The 4,951-nt window shown below is 41.8% G+C and overlaps 1 pseudogene; it reads right to left on the bottom strand.

Annotated features, from left to right (window-relative positions):
* Positions 1-3,639: 3,639 nt before the first annotated feature.
* Positions 3,640-4,468, bottom strand: LOC102841855 (annotated as a pseudogene).
* Positions 4,469-4,951: the final 483 nt, after the last annotated feature.

Below are 4,951 nucleotides of genomic sequence, written 5' to 3'. Positions count from 1 at the left end.
TCACTGTACTAAAAAGAATTGACAATGTTCAAACATTTCAAGAAATACCATCTGATTAAGAGTGGATGTTACTGAATGAAGAAGTCCAAACTACTTTGAAGGCATTAGGGAAATTCAAGGTTCCCAGAATTGAAGGAATATGAATTGAAATCTTTCAACAAACTGGTGCAGGAATGGAGGTGCTCACTCATGTATACAAAGAAATTTGGAAGACAGCTAGTTGACCAACCTATTAGAGAAGATCTATATTTGTGCCCATTCCAAAGAAAGGTAATCCAATGGAAAGCAGATATAATGAAACAATATCACATGCAAGAAAAAATTTGACAAAGATAATAAAAAAATGGTTGCAACAGTATTTCAACAGGGAAGAGCCAGAAAATTAAGCTGAATTCAGAAGAGGATATGGAACTAGGGATATCATTCCTGATGTCACATGGATCTTGACTGAAAGCTAAAAATACCAAAAAGAAGTTTGTTTTTGTTGTTAAGTGCCGTTGAATCAGTTCCAATTCATAGAGACCCTGTATGAGCTTGTACTGCCGATTTATGGTTCAAACTGACATGACACTACACCAGGACTCCAAAAGAAGTTTACTTGTACTTTATTGACAATGCAAAGGCTTTCTACTGGATAACCACAAGTTATGGATAGTATTGTGAAGAATGGGTATTCTAGAATACTTACTTGTGCTCATGAGGAAGCTATACATAGACCAACAGGCAGCGGTTAGAGTACAACAGGGAATAGTTTCAATTCAGGAAAAAAATGTGCATCAGAGTTGTAGTCTTTCACCTTTCTTAGTCAGTTTTTATGCCAAGCATGTAATCTGTGAATCTGTATTATATGAAGAAAACTGTGGCATCAGCATTGGAGGAAGAGTCACTAGCAACCTGTGATATGCAGATGATACAACCTTGCTTCCCAGAAGTAAAAAGGACATAAAATATTCACAAATGAAGATAAAAGATTATAGTCATCAGTATGCATTGCACTTCAATGTAGAGAATACAAAAATTCTCATAACTGGACCAATAAATAACATCATGATGAATGGAGAAAGGACTAATGTTGTCAAATACTTCAATTTGCTTGGATCCACAATCAGCGCTCATGGAAGCAGCAGTCAAGAAAACAAATGATGGATTGTGTTAGGCAAAAGATGTCCTTTAGTGTTTAAGAAGACAGATATGAATCAGTTTGAGCACTAAGGTGCACCTGACACAACCATGGTATTTTCAATGGCTTCATGTGCAAGCGAAAGTTGGATGATGAATAAAGAAGACTGTAGAAGAGTTGATGCATTTGAATTATGGTGTTAGAGAAGAATATTAAAAGTACATGGACTGCCAGAAGAACCAACAAATCTGTGCTGGAAGAAGTACAGCCAGAATGCTCCTTAGAAGCCAGCATGGCAAGAATTAATCTGTCATACCTTGGACACACTATCAAGAGGGACCAGTCCCTGGAGAAGGATATCATGCTCGGTGAAATGAAGGATTAGCAAAAAAGAGAAAGACTTCCAATGAGATGAAATGACTCAGTGGCATGAGCAAAGTGTAACAAGTAGCAGGACCAGGCCGTGTTTCTCTTTGTTTTGCATGTGATCACTATGAGTTAGAACTGACTGGGTGGCACCTAACAGCAACAACAATTATTGAATGGTGCAGGAAGCAAAATAGTGAATGACAGAGGCAGCATCAATGATGCAGTAATCACTGTACCAACAAGAAATGGTCAATGTTCAGCCATTTCAAGAGGTAGCATATGATCAAGAGCCAATGATATTAAAGGAAGAAGCCCTAGCTGTACTGAAGGCGTTGTGGAAAAACAAGTCTTCTGGAATTGACAAAATATAAATGGAAATGTTCCAGCAAACGGACCCAGCACTGGAGGCACTCACTCATGTCTGCCAAGAAATTTAGAAGCTATCTTGTCAACTGGTTGGAAGAGATCTGTATTTGTGTCCATTCCAAAGAAAGGTGACACAGTGGAATATGAAAATCATCTAACCATTGATATCACATAGTAGCAAAATTGTGTTTAAGATCATTTAAAAGTGGTTGTAGCAGAATATTGAAGAGGAGTTGCCAGAAATTCGAGCTGGATTCAAAAGACATGGAACTTGGGATATCATTGCTGATGTCACATGGATCTGGCTGAAAGCAGGAAATACGTACTTGTGCTTTATTGACTATGGAAAAGCAGTGGACTATGTGGATCATAGCAAACTATGGATAACATTGCAAAATATGGGTAATCCAGATCATATAATTGTGCTCATGAGGACCAAGAGGCATTCCTTCAAACAGAGCAAGGGGATATTGAATCAGGAAAGGTGTGCACCAGGGTCTTCTCCTTCACCATATTAATTCAATCTGTATGCTGAGTACTAATTTGAGAGGTTCAATAATATGAAGAAGAACATGACATCAGAATTGGATCTAGGAAGACTCATTAACAGCCTGTGAGATGCAGATGACACAAACTTGTTTGCTGGCAGTGAAGAGGACTTGAAATACTTACCGATGAATAGAAAAAACTACAACCTTCAGCATGCATTGCACCTCAATGTAAAGAAAATGGAAATCCTCACAACTGGACCAACAAGTAATATCATAATAAAAGGAGAAAAGATTGAAGTTGTCAAAGACTTCAATTTGCTCGGATTCACAATCAATGCTCATGGAAACAGCAATCAATAAATCAAACCACATATTCCATTAGGCATATCTGCTGCAACAGACCTCTTCCAAATGTTGAAGAAGAAAGATATCAGTTTAAGGTCTAAGATGCACTTGACCATGGTATTTTCAATCACCTCATATGCATGTGAAAGTTGGACAATAAATAAAGAAGACAGGAGAGTAATTAATACATTTGAGTTATGGTGTTGGAGAATATTGAAAGTAGCCTGGACTGCCAGAAAAACCAACAAATCTGTCTTGACTGAAGTACAGCTAGAATGCTCCTAAAAAGCAAGTATGGTGAGACTTTGTCTCACACTCTTTGGACATGTTGTCAGGAGGAACTAGTCCCTCCAGGTATATACCATACTTGGTAAATTGGAGGGTCAATGAAAAATAGGAAATCCCCCAATGAGATGGACTAATAAATTGGCAGCAACAACTCGCTCAAATATAATTGTGAGGATGACGCTGCACCAGGCATTGCTATGCTCTGTTGTGCACAGGACCGATATGAGTTGAAATGGACTAGAGGGCACCTAACAACAATTAGAAAACATCTTAAAGAAACTGTAAATCTTCCATCCAAGGTGGCAGTATCTCTAGCATTCTCTTATATATAACTATACTATTTTTCTTCAAACCCACACTTTCATACTTTGAGTCATTGTTGTTGTTGTCATAAATACACGTGTTTGGTGAACGAGGGGTCAGAAGGCAAATAAGGTGCTGTATACAGCTGGTATCAGCTGGTGGTTGGATGCCACATAGAGCGTAAGACAGAAGACACAGTCTGCCTATCAGGGCAGGCCGGGGATCATCTGAAGGCCAGAAATACTTGGTTGGTGGGTGCGAGCCCATAGAGGGTTTTGTGCAGGGCTGGGAGATCTGGGCACCTGGAGGCTCCCTGGTCCGAGTTTCTGGGTGAAGGTGGAGGCTGCAGCTCTGGGCTCAGCTTACGTCATTCAGGACCTTGCGGACAAACTCTGGCAACACAAAGGCAACCTGGTGCGTGTGTGAGTGGTATTATCTGCAGAAGCCTCTGCTGCACTGAGTCAGTGGCTACACAAGCTCCTGGAAGTTGGTGCTCGGGTTCTTGCTGCAAAGAATGAAGCCAATCTGGCCACTGGAGTACGTGGGGATGGTGCAGTAGGTGTAAGCCACCACCAGGAAGACCAACGTGCAGAACTGCGCATTTCCTTGATGAGGTCCAGGTACAGTCACTGGTATTCGTCTTGGCAGCAGAGAATGCCGTGCTCCTTGGGGGTGGGCTTTCTGAACTGGTAATAGGTTTCTCTGAAGAGGCTCTCAGGGGAACCATGGGGTCTGAGAAGTCAGTGATGATAACATCGAAGGCATCCTGGTTCTGCTTCATGAAGTCATAACCGTCACCCACATGGAGGGTCAGCTGAGCTGGAGTAGCCAACCGCCATGGTTAGCAGGAATTTCTTAGCGACTTCAATGGCATCCTCATCAGTTTCGCTTTGGACGAAGTGTCCACTGAGGGGTGCTTCATCACTACTCTCAGGACGTTCCCATCTTTGTGCCCATAATCAAGTCACCAGGAATTGAGACTTGTACGGGTTTGGGGTGGCAGCAGAGGGGCAGGTTGGCAATCATCTCTTGGTGGGAGAACTCATCCCTCTGTACACTGACTGGATGACACTGTCTAACACCAGCATGTGGCTGTAGATCTTAGGAAGACAAGGATGTCCTGGTACCGTGAGCGCTGATGGTGCAGAGGATGCTCCTCCACCTGCAGCGACACGGCATGGCCGGTTCACAGATCTCTCCAGACCAGCCCCTCTTGGATAGTGCGCTCCTTGGCTGGTAGGCCGTGTAGGGCCCAGGCCCATGAGTGCGGGCCACGCAGAGCCACCGTACAACAGGACCAGCTCCACCCACTGCCCGTGCTGAAAACCCATACTCTTGATTTTTATAAAATATCAGAGCTACCTCATCAAGACACACCACATATTATTGAATTCAGTAAGTAGCCCACTAGTTGTAGAAAAATACTTAAAGAACTTCCAAGTTCCAAAAAGTTTGACTGTGATCCACTTAAATTCTGTAAAATGATAGCGAGAAAAGAGTCCATAAATCTTCAATCTAAATGAACATTTCATAATGAGAAGAATGGAAATGTTAATCACCGCCTGAATTTCTGGCAAACTCTTAAATGTCATGCAAATGGAAGAATCCATTTGCAATTTCTGCTATTCCTTTCTGTTATTTGGATTACTGGTGTGGCGCTGCAGGATAA

The sequence above is a fragment of the Chrysochloris asiatica genome, unplaced genomic scaffold, assembly GCF_000296735.1.
Source record: "Chrysochloris asiatica unplaced genomic scaffold, ChrAsi1.0 scaffold00077, whole genome shotgun sequence".
NCBI classification, from domain to species: Eukaryota; Metazoa; Chordata; class Mammalia; order Afrosoricida; family Chrysochloridae; genus Chrysochloris; species Chrysochloris asiatica.
This window is presented reverse-complemented; position numbering and strand designations above follow the sequence as displayed.